This window comes from Anabrus simplex, chromosome 1 (assembly GCF_040414725.1).
Source record: "Anabrus simplex isolate iqAnaSimp1 chromosome 1, ASM4041472v1, whole genome shotgun sequence".
Lineage (NCBI taxonomy): Eukaryota > Metazoa > Arthropoda > Insecta > Orthoptera > Tettigoniidae > Anabrus > Anabrus simplex.
In genome coordinates, this window is record NC_090265.1 from 343,868,544 (window position 1) to 343,887,790 (window position 19,247).

The 19,247-nt window shown below is 38.5% G+C and overlaps 1 protein-coding gene across 1 annotated transcript in view; it reads left to right on the forward strand.

Annotated features, from left to right (window-relative positions):
• The window catches only part of app (Palmitoyltransferase app), a 326,850-nt gene that overhangs the window by 143,962 nt on the left and 163,641 nt on the right, over positions 1-19,247 (forward strand). The window lies entirely within an intron of this gene.

Consider the following 19,247-nt stretch of genomic DNA (forward strand, 5'->3'; position numbering starts at 1 on the left):
CATCTCTTTGGTCTTCCTGTACTTGTCTTGCTCTGTTTGGTCCAGTCCTTTAATTTCATAGGTAACCTATTCTCCCCTTGAACCAAAGCCAGTTCATATGCACAGCATCTTCCAGTGTGTTCTTTTGTAACTTTGAGTCTCTAGTTTCATTATGAATACCCTCCCGCAGAATATCCCACCTTTTCACAGTGCTAATCATTCTGACTACTTTCATGTCCTTTGCCTCCAGCCTATCCCTACGATATCCCAAGGGTGTCCAACTTTCACTTCTACTCTGTAAAATCAGTGTGAAAACAGAGTGATTATTTAGTTTTTGAACTCATTTCCTTCTTGTAATATACTATTCATCACACCTAGGAACTTACTGTATTATCCTGGCTGTATTTTAATTTAGTATCTCTTCCTATACTGTTACCCTCTGAGAAAGTACATTGTAAACACCTGAATTTGTCCTCATGCTCCAATTTTTGAAATACCAATCTCTGTTGGGTTCTTTTCATTTAAGATTAAGTCTTGGGAATGCTGATTTTCATATCATATCCATTGTTGTTGTTCAAGTCCCCAAGATATAACATTGTAAGTTGTCAACACACTACTGTTACAGTTAAGTTACTACCTTAAGTCAATCTGTTTACAACACTTCAGTCCAACTTGATCCTGCTGGACAGTTTATGCCATGCTGAGCTGAGTGAGACAGTAGAGTGCTGGCCTTCTGAGCCCAACTTGGCAGGTTCAATCTTGGCTCAATCCGGTGGTATTTGAAGGTGCTCATATTGTCCCTGGAAAAGCAAAGTATCGTAAGCAACATTTTTGTCAAAATTGATGTTATGATGTGTATATGTCAATCGCACTCCACTGCACATGCTGGCAAAGTATCATAAGCTTCAAATGAATCTAGAGGGTAAAAACAACATAAGAAATTATCGTAACCACCAGCAGTAATATACAGAACACCAGATTATTTTAAGCGCCAGTCTTTACATCTTAAGCACATGAGTTAGAATCTTGTAATTTGCATACAGATTACCGGATGCAACAAGTTTTAATTCTGGAGGAAACGCGAGATGCCTCAGTTTCATTGTTTGTGACTGTTGTCGGTCATTGCTGTAGTACACATTCTATATCTGTCTCGAATCAATTTGGCACTTGAAACGTAAGGTAAAGCCTGCTGGCAGACCTATTGCATGTGGATTGAAAGCTAGTATACTAGTGGAATGCAGACGAGAGGTGGGAAGAGAAGAGAAGTGGCTGGTTTTTATGACAGACTTGACTGAGCAAGTACGATCAGTAGCTAAACAAATCGGTTCATTCTCAGTGCATATTCCTACTATTCGTGCCCCAAGTGAATTATGCCACTGAAAATTCGAAACTGAAGTTTGCGACAAGAGGAGAAATGTGAGAGAGTATTCAATGTTCATAAATTTATATATGAGGGTTGAAACTTAAATAGTGGCAACACTGCTGTGGAGACGCTATGCAACGGAATCTAATATTGTCGCTGATAGCACACGTTGATTACATACCTACCTTTCAGAGCAAATGGACTTGCCCTTCCTACATCACCTGCATGCGCACAAGCGAGAGAAACACAGTCACTTGTGAGCTAGTGTTCTAACGTAACATCACTGTGTTTTCCAAACAGGAACGACGGAGTTGGATCAAGATTGAATGTGCCAGAGGTCGTACAGCACAGCAGTGTCATCAAGGTCTTCAAGAGGCTTGCAGGGAATCTGCATTGCCTTACAGAACAGTGGCACGTTAGGTAAAAGCCTTCAACTATGATCAGTAAACTGAGGCGGACATTCATCGGGCAGGTCGTCCTACGAGTGAAGAAGAAGAAGAAGAAGTGCATGCTCTTGCCGCGTTACTGGACAGTAATCGAAACCAGACGATTCATGAGCATTTGCTTCAGAATTGTTGCAGAGATTCGACAGGCAGTAGACTGCTCCATTTGCACCATCAACAGAACAGGTTCTGCTAAAGTTATACTATGACTTCCACATCGCTGGCAACGGGTTATACACAACGCTGGTGACTACATTGAAGGACAGTAGTTATTTTATGAATAAATTTGTGAGTGAGTTGCTGCAAAAACTGAGTGTACTTCTGATGGGCGATATTCAACAAGGTGATTAGCAGGTGACACAAGACGAAACATTACTTACGACTCCAAACACAGTGATCTATTACCACAAACAGATGAGGAGGACTGATAAAAATGTTTTTTTTTAAATTGTACTGTAATCAGTCTAATTTCCACTTTCATTCTCTTATTGTAGTGTAGTAAGTCAATTTTCCCATTGTTTCTTATCTTCATTTCTTAATACAATCCTTTAAGAAAATCTCTTATTATTCTCATGCCTTATAGTCCTTCAAACTAATCCCTCCAAAATTTTGTAAGCGCTACAAAAGCTATTGTAAAAGGACCACTTTGTTAAACAATGTACTCGACAACGACAGGCAAACATTCGTAAGTGACATTCATAACTTTAAATTAAGTTCCTTATTGCTACGATTGAATAAATATGTAACCTAATACATGACATTAACCCTCAGTGCCGGCTCCCTTACTGCCGTGGTTGCTAAGAATGCCAGAGAGAAAATGCCTATTATGCAGCACCGAAGATAAAAACATATCCTATCCTCACTTTTCAAGATATCTCATTGTATTTTACATTTTCTTGTAGCTAAGTGATCCCTCTCTTCACTCATTATATTAACCTCACGAAAATAATTCATACATCCAAGCAAAAAAATTAAATTTGTTTATGCAATTTTTGAAAAATTTTAAAATTCAAATTTGGATCTCAGTACATCCTAGTATTTTGATCGTACTCACCTAAATTTGGTATTCCTGTGCACACTGATGCATTGTTTACTAGTTTGTAAAATATCAGTGTTTTAAGAATAATAGTTCTTGTAAAAATGGATTAAAATACTGACTTGGTCTAGCATCAGGAGGAGGTGCACATTTAGGGCCGGGCGTCTCAAGGAATGCAGGAGAGGGCTAAAATTGCACGTCGTGATCGGACTGAATTTTATGGAAATCGGGAATCTGGTCATCATCGTCATTACTGTCTCCGTCAATTCCATCATTATTCCCTTCGCTATCATTACCATCTTTATCGGAAATTTCGTGCATCACTGTGACACGAGTAAGTCGGATAACATAACCACTATCATCATTGTTTGAAACGTTACCGGCATTATTATTACTCTCATTATCATCTGAATCATCGCCTGACTCGATATAATCAGAATCATCACTTAATTAATCAATATACTGTACCAAATTGTCATCAATTTCAAACACAATACGAGAACCAGTCGCAATTATTACGAACACATGGTCTACAGGTACGCGCCAAACAGCTGAAATAGAATAAATTATAACATCAACACAACATGTCGCACAGAGATTCTGGTAGTAGATTTAGAAACTGTGTAATATCTACTACAGAGTGATGCCGACTGGAGCTGCCATCTGTCAGATATGTGCAAACTATTACGACTTACGTAGACATCTGCAACACGGAGCGCGATCGCACTCCCCGGCACTCTAAGAGTTAAGGTGAAAAATTCATTTCTGGAGTAGCCTAAACTGTAAGTATTTGACTCGATAATCATTTTTATCATCTCCTGTAAAATTTATATTTTGTTGCTTATGATACTTTGCCTTTCCAGAGATGATTTTAATCAGTCTCATGTCAGTAGATACAATGGCATGTAAAGGAACTCCTACTGGACAAAATTGCGGCACTTCGGTATTTCCAAAGACTATACAAATGTAGTTAATGGGACGTAAAATCAATAATATTATTAGTTTATGCCTTTCAGTAATGATCCAAGTGAACTACAAACTCCATTTAAAAAAAAAAGACCGAGCTCGATAGCTGCAGTTGCTTAATTGCGGGCTGTATCCAGTATTCGGGAGACAGTGGGGCTGTCGGCAGCCCTGAAGATGGTTTTCCATGGTTTCCCATTTTCACACCGAGCAAATGCTGGGGCTGTACCTTATCAAGGCCACGGCCGCTTCTTTCACACTCCTAGCTCCTTAGCTCCTTCCTGTCCCATTGTCGCCATAAGACTTGTCTGTGTCGGTGCGACATAAAGCAACTTGCAAAAAAATTATTCCTAACAATCATCCTAAGACATGGGAATTGTTCACACATTCTGCGGTCGTACTTGTGTGTTTAGAGTCTGCAGGGAATGTCAAAAGGCTGTTCTCCATGAACACTCTAGCTGCAAATAATGGAGGCTGCAACTCTTGCATTGAAACTATCACAGAAGAGACTAGCTGTTGTTTACCTATCTCTGACAGGTTGGTAATTGTAATTGCACCAGTAATGTTAACTAACAGAGATGAACGGTAGCAGAAGAGACAGAGCAGACCTCAACAAACAATAGTTTTAGGTGCTTAACACTTAGAACTTACGTGGCGGGCCATGCCTGACAACAAAACCATCCCGACACGATTTTCTTCTGTGTATAACTCCTTTGTCGGATATAAACATGCACATGCCGCACTGAGGCACTCAGTCTTGGCTTGACAGCCGTTGAGAATGGAGCTCCCATTGGATGTTACCACCAAGTGCAAAGTGCGCACAGTTATTCGGTTTTTGAACACAGAATGTACTGAACCGACTGAAATCCATCGCCAATTGACAGAAGTGCATGGATGTCAAATATGTTCGTAAGTGGTGTAGAGAGTTTGCAACCGGTCGGGCTGAAATTCGTCTTGGCTTGACAGCCGTTGAGAATGGAGCTCCCATTGGATGTTACCACCAAGTGCGAAGTGCGCGCAGTTATTCGGTTTTTGAACACAAAATGTACTGAACCGACTGAAATCCATCGCCAATTGACAGAAGTGTATGGTGAGTCGTGCATGGATGTCAAATATGTTCGTAAGTGGTGTAGAGAGTTTGCAACCGGTCGGACTGAAATTCACGGCAAACAAACGAGTGGGAGACAGTCAGTTTCCATCGAGACAGTCTTGAAGGTTGCAGCCAAACAGGACAACTTTTTGGACTCACTTGTCACGGATGGCAAAACCTGGGCGTTCTACTTTATACCTGAGACCAAGCAACAATCATGCCAGTGGCGGCATCCCTCTTCGCCAAAGCCACAGAAATTCAAGCAAACATAGTCTGCTGGTAAAGTCATGACAACTGTGTTTTGGGATCAAAAAGGAGTATTGCTGGTCAACTTGATGCCCACTGGGACCACAATTAACGCTGACAGGTACTGTGAGACCCTGAAAAAACTCAGGTGGGTAATTCAGAACCAGAGAAGAGGAATGTTGAGCAAGGGCGTAAATGTTCTCCATGACAACGCTCGCCCACATGTCGCCTGGCAAACCGTTGCTCTCCTGCAACAGTTTCAGTGGAACATCATCACCCACCCACCGTATAGTCCCGACTTGGCGCCCAGTGACTATCACTTGTTCCCTAAGTTGAAAGAACATTTGGCTGGAAAGCGATTCAGCACCAATGACAAGGTGAAAGATGAGATTCACAACTTTCTGAACAGCCTGGCTGCGAGCTGGTATGACATGGGCATACAAAAACTATCACAGCGTCTACAAAAATGCATCGACCGAAATGGGGATTATCTAGAAAAATAGCTAAATGTTCAAGCTGTAAAATGTTCTAAACCATTGTGGAAATAAACAGGTCTATGTATTTATAAAAAAATAGGAGACCTTATTTTTGGGACTACCTTCGCATTATTAACAAGTTCCCTCTCAATGATGAAGTACTGAAACATGCAACCAAATCCCTCTTTCAGCTCTCGATGTAAAAAAAGAAATTAATACCATATAACATAGCATATAACATTGGCTATAATAAAGAATTTGTAGACAGGATTATAAATAATAAAAAATACCATATATAGGTCAGACCAGAATAAATTTTGTTACAGTGTATCAGGAACATCTTGAAAACTTGATGTTTGGCAAGGTCTGCATACTGTGAACTTGACAGAATTTTGTAAATAAGTGTACATGTTTAGTTTAATTTTGATGGTGACATTCATATTGTGACCCGCAAGTTTAAAGTGCAGAAAAACACTGTTAGTGTAGTGTGTGAACTGTTCCCAGTGTTAAGTGAAAACAGATGAGCACTTATCAAGATGTAACTTTGTGTAAGTATTTAATTTCAGGGGTGATCATAACATGTATTTGACTTGTATTACTATTGTTTGTAATCTCCCCTCTTACCGTCCTTTTTTCACTATGTCTCAAGACTTTGCGATGCATGCACATGTTGGTAAAAATTTTCCACTTTAGGATCTTCTGGATTTCTCCTTTTGAAAGTTGGCAGGTATGACAGAGCATTTAATATCCCTCTTTCAACTCTGGATGTAAAAAAGGAAATTAATACCATATACTGTATAGCATATAACAATGGCTATAATCAAGAATTTGTAGACAGGATTATAAATAAAATAATTATAAACCTGTCACTACTTTATTGAAAGAACAGCAGGAAGAAGAGAACAAGAAATTTGCCATATTCACATATAATAACAGTAAATTATAAAGGATTACAAATTTGTTCAAGAGACCTTATTTAAAAATCGCTTTTAGGACCAACAACACAAACTCTAAATTATTTTATAACACTCATGTCATTAATAATAAAAATAAATTTCAAAATTCGGGTGTACAGTGGAACCTCGATTCTCCGTTTTTGGCGGGACCATGGGAAAAAAACATACAACACGGGAAAACGGAAAATCTGGGAAAGAATGGACCATTAACAATTTGGCTAAACGTCACAAAAATGAAATATGTATACTTATAACCCTACAAACACCCCTTAACCAAACTATAGCCCCAATGGGCCTTCCGCCTACCAAGCGACCGCCCTCGGTCCGAAGGCCTGCAGATTACGAGGTGACGCATGGTCAGTGTGACGAATCCTCTCGGCCGTTATTCCTGTCTCTCTAGACCAGGGTTGCCATCTCGCCATTAAATAGCTCCTCAATTAAAGGTTATCGTAGAATGAGTGAACCTGGAAGCAACCGTCATATCCAGGTAAAAATGCCTGACCTGGCCGGTAATCGAACCCGGGCCCTCCGGGTGAGAGGCAGGAAAGTTAGACTGTACGGCCAGCTTCAAACATTAATTACCGGTATGCGACTTAAAAATCTCAAAACTTTACATTCAATTTTACTGGGGAAACTTCGTCAGTTTCCTCTGAAAACTTCTTTCAGTTCAGCAACTTTGATCAGCCAAACTCTTCGAAAAATCTAATACCCGTAACGCCAAGCCAAACAACAATCAACCACAAGTAGTTTTTAGTTCTCTAATCCAATAAAATAAAGCACATTAGATACCAAAGCGCCCAACATTATGGTGAAATCCCTTTTTTTAATCTTCCATTGTAATTTGATCACCGGTATACTGTTCGTAGTCAGTTTATGGAAATCTTGTACTGCATAAATTAGGCCTACATCGACTTTTAAAGGTTATGTTGAACTCTAAAATATGGTTTTGAATATAAGTATCAATCCTCAAGTTCTCAAATGCATTATACTCAATTCTGCCCGTCACTAATGGAATGAGATAAAATATCATTAACACAAACATTGTAACACAAAAACGTGAAATTCCCAGTCTTATACTAGGACGACAACAGTAATAGGCAATCCCAAAACCTCCCATGGCTTTATGTATTATATCAATCAATCAATCAATCAATCAATCAATCAATCAATCAATCAATCAAATCAATCAATCAATCAGTCAATACTGATCTGCATTTAGGGCAGTCGCCCAGGTGGCAGATTCCCAATCTGTTGTTTTCGTAGCCTTTTCTTAAATGATTTCAATGAGGTTGGAAATTCATTGAACATCTCCCTTGGTAAGTTATTCCAACTTCTAACTCCCCTTCGAATTCACTGCCCTGAGGGAAATGCCAAAAACCTGTTCGGTGATACACTAGAAAAAAGTAAAAAATAAACATCTAACCCTGGACAAAATGTAGACGTTTTGAAAGTACGAACATTTGATGAAACTCGTTCCGCCTTCAAGTAGAGCTGTTGAAATGCGCTGTCTCCTTCCAGTTGTTATGGACACACTCTGCTTTAGGATTTCCGAAAATTCTCTAAGCAATACCATCCAAATACGATGCTAAGATGGTCCCTTATGCAAGTTCACCGCCGATGTTTTTCCAGTACGGTACTTTCTCAAATTAGTGCAATGACTGGACGTTAACACCAAGATCCGTAAGTATGCCGTAGCCATCCTTTCGTGAGATACAGTTTGTTGAAAAACGCATGATCAAGGATTTAGCGTTGATGGGACTGAAATTTCTGGACAGTTGATCCGGGAAATCGTTTCTCCGAATAATGGATAATGTGGGATTTTTACAACGTGATTTAATTAGGATGCTCACGGGACCACGTAATTTGAACAAATAATATGGGAAAACATAGTTACCGAGAACGTATAATCGAGGTTCTGCTGTATATAAATTAATACGTGCAAATTGTACCATTACGTATATAGGTCAGACTGGAATAAATTTTGTTGCAGGGTATCAGGAACATGCTAGGGAAAATACACCAGATACTCAGCCATGAGTGATTACATGACAAATTACAATCACATGTTTACAAACATAGACAATGACCTTAATATCTTGAAAACTTTGAATAAAGGCCATTTATTGAATATATAGGAGGAAATTTTCGTTTATCTAGACCAGAGGAGTAATCCTACGGGTAATATATATGATCTTTTTGAGGAACTGATTAAAGTGAAAGTTAGAAAGAAACATCAAACTTTAATGCGTCACACGCTCTGTGATTCTCAGGTCATTCCTCCGCCCACAACACGCCCTCCCACTTCCCCTCCACACTTCCCACTCAACGTAGCTACTTGTCATCATCATCATCATCGATTTTCCGCTCCAGCAAGCTGGGTGCGGGTACTTACGAGCCTCTTCCAGTTCGTCCTGTCCATCCATAGCTGATGTTCTACCTTTCGCTGCCAATTTACACCACATTTGGCAAGGTCTTTGAAAATTTGCTTTTTCCAACTATCACGAGGCCTTCCTCTGGGCCTCTTACCAACAACGTCCTAATTGGAGCCATCCTTCTCATATGTCGATACCATCGTAATCTGCTTAATTCTAAGGTTTCCATCAGACTCCTATCTAATCCAAGTTGTTGCCGAATACTTTTATTCCTTATTTTGTCTCTCCTTGTCTTAGAGACATGACCAAAGGAACTTCATTTCAGTGGCCTGTAGATGACTTTGTGCAGATCTAGTCAACGTTGCTGCTTCCAGTCCGTATCTTAGTATTGGTACAAGATATGTTTTGTACAGCATGAGCTTGCAAGCATGGGGAAATGAGTCATCCCAAAGTAGTAGACCAACTGAGTGGTAGAATATTGATGCAGCTTGTATTCTATTGCCTATTTCTTGGTTTATCATATTGTCAGAAGAAACAAAGCTCCCTGAGTATTTGAAGTTATTGATAATGTCTACTTATTCATTTTGCACTCGTGGGTGGACTGCTTCAGGATTTCGACTCATCACTAAACCGACGGTTTTAGTTCAGCTGATAATCATTCCCATTCTTTCAAATTCTTCTTGTCAAAGATCTAGTTTAGCTTGAACTTCTGCTTCTGTCTCACCCATAGCTTAACATCATCAACAAATACAAGTGCATTTGTTGTCTGATCCTTCATTTTCACTGCTTTTATAACCTCATTCGTTATAAGTAATGAAGAGAAGCGGTGATAGACAATTTCCTTGTTGGACTCCGCTCTTGGTTTCAGAACAGTTTGATCTGCCTCCTTGAATTTGCACACAGCTCTTTGTCTCTCGATATAGTTGTTTTACAAGTAAGTAACTATTCTCATTTTGGTTCCGTATTGAAGTTGACGTATGTCTCAAATATTATTACAATATTATACAATATTGTATTGAACAGGTGAACTTATAATATTGTAATAATATTTGAGACATAGTTGTTTTACTCGAGCTATAATCTCATTTGGCCCTTCTTTATGTCCCAGACATTCCCATATGTGCTTACGTGGTACATGATCATATGCCTTCTCAGTATCCAAGAACACTACTAGAACCGTTCTATTGTTGCCATAAGACCTATCTGTGTCGGTGCGACGTAAAGCAACTAGCCAAAAAAAACCTCTCTGTTCTTATCCCAGTACTTTTCAGAGAGCATTCTTGTCGAAAAATGAGGTCTAGCATTGATGTGTTTGCTCCATATCCATGTTGTTCTTCCTCAAGTTTAGGTTCAACAAATTTTCTGATTTTTCTATCCAGGATGGTCTCATATATTTTTAACCCATGAGATAGAAGGATTACGTCTCTATAGTTGTTACACTTCTTTTGGTCACCTTTCTTAAATAGTGGAATAATCACTCCTTGCCTCCAGTCACTGGGGATTTCATTTTCTTTCCAAATTTTATTTAGTACTATGTACAACCGTTGTATTCCAGGTTCTCCAAGTGCTTTGATCATGTCCACACTGAACTCGTCCAATTCTGCAGACTTGTGGTTTTTCATTTTACATGTTGCTGTCACCACTTCGAGCCAGGTCAAACTTTCTACATTAATTTATAGGGTTGAAAGCGTCGTCAGTTGTATTACCGTTCAGTAAGTGATTGAAATATCTACTGAACTCTTGCAATATTTCATAATCATTTCTATTTACCTGTCTGTCTGGAAGCTCTACTGTGTTGATAGTACTGTTATCATTTCTTTTGTTTTTAACAGTGCTGTACAGGAGCTTCTTGGGTTTGTCTTTCCCTATTCTATTTGCAAGATCTTTTTTGCATTTCCGTTTCTCAATGTCAACTATTCTTTTAACCTGTAATCTTTTTTCTGTGTAAAATGATAGTTTATCCTTGATGACACTAGGATTTTCTCATACTTTCTGGCACAGTACAAAGCTCTTCTTGTGCCATTTCTGTCTTTGACACCAGCTTTTACATCCTCATTCCACCTTGCTGTTTCTTTTGGTTTTTCTTGTTTTGCTCTGCCTTCCACATACTCTCTCAGCAGTCTTCACCAATACTCTCCTCAGGTTATCCCATTCCTCATTTGCAGATCTCAGATCATCTTTTTTTAACATCTTCCAAACATTTTCTCGAAACATTTCCTTCTCCCTTGCTTCAGAAAGTCTCCAAGTTTTTATTTTTGGTGTTCTTTTGTTGTAGACTTTAAGAGGTCTTCTCTTTGTGATATCTGCAACGAACAGCCTGTGGTCTCCATCCAAATTTTCACTAGGAATTACTTTGACATCATTTACAATCTTCCAAACTTCTTGGTCGGCGAATATATACCGTGTTTGCCCGAGTATTAGACCCCCCTTGGCTTTTCAAGACGAAGAAATTAAAAAAAAAAAAATCTCGCATACAAGAGCCCCCAACGTAATTCGTCAGAGAAGAAAAAGTTTCTGCTTCGAAGCGGCTACAAGCCTTGTGCAGCTCTGATGACATCACACAGATTTGTGAATAGTTTCATCCGTATGACCCACGCAATTAAAACACGCATCGAAGTCATGCGGTACATCTGTGTTCCATAGTTAAGAAATGTCCGCCTCCGTAGCGTAGGTAAACTGCAGCTCTGATGACATCGCACGAATAGGTGAATAGTTTCTGTCCGACCCGTGCAATGCAAGCACACATCAGTCATGTATATATGTCTGTGTTTTGTAGTTAAGAATGTCCGCCAGCGTAATGATTAGCACAATTAGCTGCCGTTCTCGGGAGCCTGAGTTTGATTCCCGGTACCGTATTGCCCAAGATTTATGAATGGCAGGAAGGTTGATTTGTGGTAAAAATAGCACATGCAACTCCCTTCCACCGGGGGCCTTTCTAAAAAAGAGCTGCACCACCTCGGGATGAGGAAATGAGTTAACTTTAGTTAAGAAATAATCATGGTTGTTGCTAGGCCTATTAATATTGGCAGGCGAGATCATTAACAAAGTGATCGTTTAATATCTCGGAACTGGGGACAATATAGGGTTTTTGGGAGAGAAGTAGGTTTAAAACGTGATAAAAACAATCCAATCACAATTGTTTTACTCATCAACATACCTAACAAATAATAATAATATTAATTTTTTACGTTCCCACTTTCAATGATTTTCGGAAACACAAACAAAACATACTAGGGTGTGCGTTAATAAAAAATGGGAGACAACGAACATACAAAATTAAACATTATGATAATAAGCGCATTACCGCCACACCTGTAGATATCCATAAATGCGGCAAACTTTTCTGTTAACTTATTTCTGTTTTTTCTGTTGTGGAACATTTGGCACTATCCGGCAAATAGCATACCTAACCTAAACAATATGGTCCCTCTTATATAATTTACAGCTGTTTAGGTAAATCCTGATGTGATAAATGTAGAGAACAAGGATGAAATATACTTAAAAATAAGGGTCTGGCTTTCAACAGCTGCAGTTATCAAAAGAATGCTTCCAGTCACTATGTATTACAGTTGGAAATACAACTCATAGCTAGTTATCAGCTGGTGGTTTGGCACACTTTCAACAACACTGCTCTATTCAGAAGGAGTGGCTTCTGCTACGTATACACCAGCTGGGAATATCAGAGACCATCTCCAGAAACCATTTGGGAATAGCTTAACACGGTTTGGACTCTATAGTCGGGAACAAAACTATTTTTAAAAGGTTCAAAAAGCGGGACCTCGAATGCTCTCAGTCTCGATTGCAGTGCATGGCTGACGAGATGGCAGTGAAGTTGACATCACTTGGAATGACGACATGCCGGTAGCAGGGAAGTTAGCGGCGCAAGACAATTAAAATGAAAGCAGTGATCAGGTTTACTGTGTAGTAGACCTACTGTTCAACTGACAGAGACAAATGACTGGCCATTGAGTTATTAATTTATATCAATATTGCATAATATGATAATACCATAGCCTTATCCCTTTACGGGGTCGAGTATGAAGTGGGACGAATCTTCGTAGCAAGTTTTTACAACCATATGCCCTTCCTGATGATATAGTCGATTCCCATAGGGAACCTGAAATATTTGCTCCGAATGAGTAAATTTATAATACCAGTATAAACGGTCCGTTATTGGACATTATACATTTTCCAGCTTACTCATTCCTGGTTGCCAGCATTTTGTCCGTGTGTGCTAAGTTTGGTTCATCAGTTGGTACTTAGCACACCCACCAAGACGCATGGCTAGTGCATACCATTGAGGCCACTGCACATGATCTGCGTATCATTGATGGCCAAGCAGGCATCAATTTTTGGTAATGAGACAAAGTCTCTCGAAGTGCATCGGCACTGCCAGTGGCTCCAAGTAGCCTACACAGTGGCCTCCACGGTATGCACTAGCCATGCGTCTTGGTGGGTGTGCTAAGTACCAACTGATGAACCCAACTTAGCACACAGGAACGAAACGCTGGCAACCAAGAATGAGTTAGCTGGAAAATTTATAATGTCCAATAACGGACCATTTATATTCCTGACATCGACCTCATCAGAGGAATTAATGAGATGAAACAAATGACATGATATGAGTAACTAAAACGGATTATATTTACTTTATATGTAGGCCTAAAAGTCGTGTACACCATTTATTGACTTTTTACATTTAGAAATACTGCCTTCCAACAAAAATAGCCAGTATAACTAAAATACATTTGTAGGTTTGTTAAAGAACTGTGTAGAATGTTTACATGTACAATTTATAGCTCTTTATTGCCTAGAAGTCATGTGTTCACTGCACAAAATTTGAGGTTATTGCATATTGGACCTCCCTTTACTTTTTTTGACTGGAAAAGTGGGGGGGGGGGAGGGGGAAGGGGTCTAATATGCAAGTAAATATGGTAATCGAACACCGTTCCATATTGATCGTCCCAACTATATCTTGTGATCATATGCGTGTCCCTTTTCTTGAACTAAGTGTTACTTACAACCATAATGTTGAGAATTCGTTTATAGATTTTGCCTCTTTAACTAAGCTAGAGTTGGGTTTATGTTTAATTTTATAAATTATTTTATTCCCAAATTATTTTACCGTTATTGTTACTTCTAGTTATTGTATGGATTATTTCATGAGATAATGGAACATTGAAAGCTCTGTAACCCATGGTATAGTATGTGGCTCTGTTTTGAGGATTAGGGTGTGTTGAGTCCCGTTGTATAGTATTAATAGTTTGGGTAGGTTTGCTGTAGTTGTTATAGGATAAATAATTATCATGCCTAGTAATTGTTAGGTCAAGATAATTCAATGAGTTGTTTGTTTCTGCTTCCAATAGTAAATTTTATAGGTGGATCTAATGTGTTCAGCTGATTTAAAATTAAATTACTGTTAGTGAAACATTCATCTACTATTGCAAAAACATTACCCACATATGAAGTCCAAAAACAAAACAAAAAAGAGATTATTAATTTTAGAATTTTCCAAGTTATCCAAATAAGTCTCTGCCAAGATCCCCGAGGCCGGCGATTCCATGGGAAACACATGTTGCTGATAGATATTGTCGTGGAAGCAAAAGTAGTTATTATTGAGAGCAAATTTTAAATATAGGGGAGAGTCCTACAGTACCGGCTGGCTTGCAGTACCGGCCATTGCTGGTTCTCGTTTTAGGTGCTATATGGCAGTAGCTAACAAGTGGTATATGAAGGATGCTACATTTCCGCGTCATACTTTGGGGGTTTCGTTTAGCGTTAAGTCTTGTATGAGATGTGAGTGTTGTACGTCGGCCGGCTTATGATCGCGCGCAAAAAAGTTATTCTCAAGCCCCAGGTACTCCATTTTCAGGTAAGCTGTTGATTTTGTTTTTACTTAAATATTATATACATTATTTGAGGATGCTATAGCTGGTGAAAGTTTCACGACATCGTCTCTTAAACAACATCCAGTTGGGGAAGTTCCTTCACATGAGTTTCGTAGAGTACTGGCCAACCATATGTCTTCCAGTACCGGCCAATATGACTTTTAAAGAAATAAAATTATATCCACTTCTTGTCACTTTCCAATGTGAAATGACCGAGAAATGGGGTAAAATAAAATGAATGTGGATCGAGGACGGGATGAAGATGACACTAAACTAAATTAATTCTAACAAAATTACTGCAAGGCCAGCTGCTGAGGCTTTTTGTGCGCCAAGAAGTATGTTAGGAGATCGTCTGAGAGCCCTTAGAGTTGGTGTGGCTGTGGATCTAACTCCTCAGATGGGACGAATTAAAAAGTAATTTGATTACGATATGTAAAGTCAGTTTATTACTTATGTGAAGGATTTAGATAATCTTCATGTCCTTGAGCAGGAAAAATTTTTTACAATTAGCATTCGCTTTGGCCGAGCATTGAAAAGTACCTCACCAGTTCAACAAGGAAAACAAAACTTCCGGAAAGCAGTTTTATTATTATTATTATGTAAATACTAAGGAAATGGAAGAAAACACATTAAGCATTATTTGTTGTGACTCATTGGATGGAGAATGGGTGCAGTGTACCAAATGCTAGGACTGTACCTTAATTAAGGCTACGGCTGCTTCCTTCCCACTCCTAAGCCTTTCCTGTCCCATCGTTCCCATAAGACCTATCAATATTATAGGGAAGGATCCACCTTTCAATACTGCGTAGTAAGTTGAACTAAAAAGTAGTTACAACCTGTTTATTGGGACCGGTTTCAACACATTTCAAGTGTCATCATCAGCCAATTAGCGAAGATCTTAAAACAACTAATATATTGAACACAGGAAAAAAATTAACATTGTATCATATCGTAGCAATTCAGTTCAAAACACAATAATCACAGTCAAGAGGGTAAACAGAACATCACTATCTTGCGCCGAAAACAAAATATAGTTGAAGTTCATAAGCAGATCAAGTATGCACTTACGTAAAGTCGTTGCTAGGCAGGTCTTGTAGGCATTTGTTTCTCCGGCCGAAGAGTAAAAGGTGACGTGAATTAAGTCTTAGGAAAACAGTGTAGGATTTAATTTCGTCAAATTCAAAGTGGATATATAGGTTTTAAAATAATTTAAAACGTTAAAAAAGAATAAAGCCAAATAAAAATATATTAAAAAATAGGAAGAAATAATGAAAGAAATACGAGGTTCAACTCGAAACAACTTGCCGTAGTAATTGATAAAGAAGTGATAGAGAAAGGGGGTGGGGAACGTTTATTAGAGGGTGGTGATGGTGGTGGTGGTGGTGGTTATTGTAATTAGAGGAAAAACAATTGGGCAACAATCCTTTATATAACACTAATTCGAGGAAAAAAGAGGAAGAGAACCGACACTTCGAAAAATGAAGATATCGGTTAAAGGAAGACAAGGGCCACGAAGGGCGTGAAAATGAAAGACTCCCTAGCCCTCGCAAACCTAATAGCATCGGGGTCGGAAAGGAACAAGAGTTGACCAAGAGAGGTCGGACAGCGTAGATGAAAGTGAGGAGCCTGGCACAAGTAAGTGGAAGCAATGCCCTTGTCTTCCTTTAACCGATATCTTCATTTTTCGAAGTGTCGGTTCTCTTCCTCTTTTTTCCTCGAATTAGTGTTATATAAAGGATTGTTGCCCAATTGTTTTTCCTCTAATTACAATAACCACCACCACCATCACCACCCTCTAATAAACGTTCCCCACCCCCTTTCTCTATTTATCATTTCTTTATCAATTACTACGGCAAGTTGTTTCGAGTTGAACCTCGTATTTCTTTCATTATTTCTTCCTATTTTTTAATATATTTTTATTTGGCTTTATTGTTTTTTAACGTTTTAAATTATTTTAAAACCTATATATCCACTTTGAATTTGACGAAATTAAATCCTACACTGTTTTCCTAAGACTTAATTCACGTCACCTTTTACTCTTCGGCCGGAGAAACAAATGCCTACAAGACCTGCCTAGCAACGACTTTACGTAAGTGCATACTTGATCTGCTTATGAACTTCAACTATATTTTGTTTTCGGCGCAAGATAGTGATGTTCTGTTTACTCTCTTGACTGTGATTATTGTGTTTTGAACTGAATTGCTACGATATGATACAATGTTAATTTTTTTCCCGTGTTCAATATATTAGTTGTTTTAAGATCTTCGCTAATTGGCTGATGATAACACTTGAAATGTGTTGAAACCGGTCCCAATAAACAGGTTGTAACTACTTTTTTGTTCAACTTACTACGGAGTATTGAAAGGTGGATCCTTCCCTATAATATTGTACATCTTCTTATTTCTCTATTCAATACGGAACAATTATGAAGTTTTTAACTTTAAATTTTATAAGACCTATCTGTGTTGATGCGACGTAAAGCAATCAATGTGTAGACCAAGGGAATATTTTGTATTTTATGTGTAATTATTGCAAAAATTAAACCAAACTTGAAGTTAGTGGATGTCAATTCCAATAATTATGTGTTGTCGAGTTCATTCTGTATTTGTTTGATGTTAGTAATTTATTAGACATATATATCTTAGAAAATGGTAACTGGCCGGTACTGGAAAAAGATTTTTGCAGTCCTGGGAAATTAAGCTTCGTTGTATTTTTAAATATTATAAACTTTTGGTAAAATTATATGGAAATCACACCCTGACATTGCAAAAGCATTTAATGAAGTACAAGATTATTGTATGAAAATCACATACCGCAAAGCATTTTATTTTTTATAAGGGAAAACGTTAAGGTGTCCAGTACTGTAGGACTCTCCCCTAGTTAGAAATTCTTCTGTTTCCATGGAGCTTAATGTACTATGTTGTTTCAAATTAATTTCTATTAGAGTTACAGCTTCTTGAACATATTGGTGATGCCATGGGAGTCCAGTTATGTTTTGGTCCGTTGCTCAATATGTCGAGTTGACTGAAGTTTTAGGTAATGTTGCAAAATTCTGTGGTATTTTTTGCAGTTAACCTAAAAAGGAAGACATAGTGTTATTTTAATTTTTAAGTGGGGCTAGGTCTGAAATTTATTATGGGTCTCATGGGAACGCCACCTTCTGGATCTCGGTAAAGTCCTTGGCTGTAGGGAGTCTTGGATTCATTGTAATTAATTTGGATGTTTCCTTGTTTGCTGAAAGAATAGTTCAATTTTATTTAAATATTTCTGTTTGTCTATGATAATAGTCATGTTCCTTTTGTCAGCTTTAATTATTATGAGGTTATTGTTTCTAATCTTTTCCTTAAAATCTTTTAGTTGTTTGTCATTGATAGTGGTGGTATTATTTTTGAGACTATTGACATAATTTGGCAGTCTGTTCTTACCTTTGTATCTAATTTCATTTCAGTGATAGACTGGAAGTTTATTGCTAGCTAATTCAGTTTCAGTGATCATTGTAATAAGATTATCAATTAATGAAGGGTCAGTCCAGTTACGTTTCGGTCCCTTGCTCAATATGTCGAGTTCTCCTCATTAAAAATTGTGCTAAAATTATTTTTAATAGGGGGATGAAATGGTATGGTGTTTTTTTTTCCCCCCTTCAAAAGTAGGATTGATAGGTTTGTTTCATGAAATGGGATTGATGGCCTTAAGTTGATTGAAATAGGGTTGGGATTGAGGTTAATTAATTTCTTATTCAACATATTCTGCTTCTTAGCCATGATAGTTTTTTATAAGTTTGCTGCTGGAAATTGTCCCAATAGGTACATACGGCACTAGGAAAGTTTTGAAATACGCAAAAATGGTTGGCTGGACACCCCTGTTATGGTGAGGGATGAAAAGAGCGGTAAAAACCGGTCTAGAAGACAGCAAGGCGCGACCTTCACACCAGTTGTTACCAAGCAGGGGGACTGATAGCAAGTTAAGATGTCAGTGTGGTCTAAAGGTGAATATCGCGCAATTATCCGCTACAGTTTTGCTCGTGGATTAACTGTTGACCAGTGCCTGGGGGAAATGACTCCTGTGCTGGGGAAAGACTATCCACATCGGACAATTATTTTCTGCTGGTACAAAGTGTTCCAGAGGGAAAATTTTGGAGTTGAAGATGATCTCGTTCTGGGCAACCGTCTGAATCAGTGACTGAGGAAAACATTGAAGCTGTGAGGAAAATGTTGCAGCAAGAGAGGCGGTTGACATACCGGCAGGTAGAAGAGACCCTCCACATCCCTGCACCAGCTATTCATTCAGTTCTACACGACCATCTCCATGTTAGAAAGATTCGTTCCCTTTGGGTGCCCCATTCACTTTCAGAGGAGCAAAGGGCACATTGAGTGAAATGGTGCCGAAAAATGCTAAAACAGTTTGAAAATGGGACTTCACGTAATGTCAATAGCAT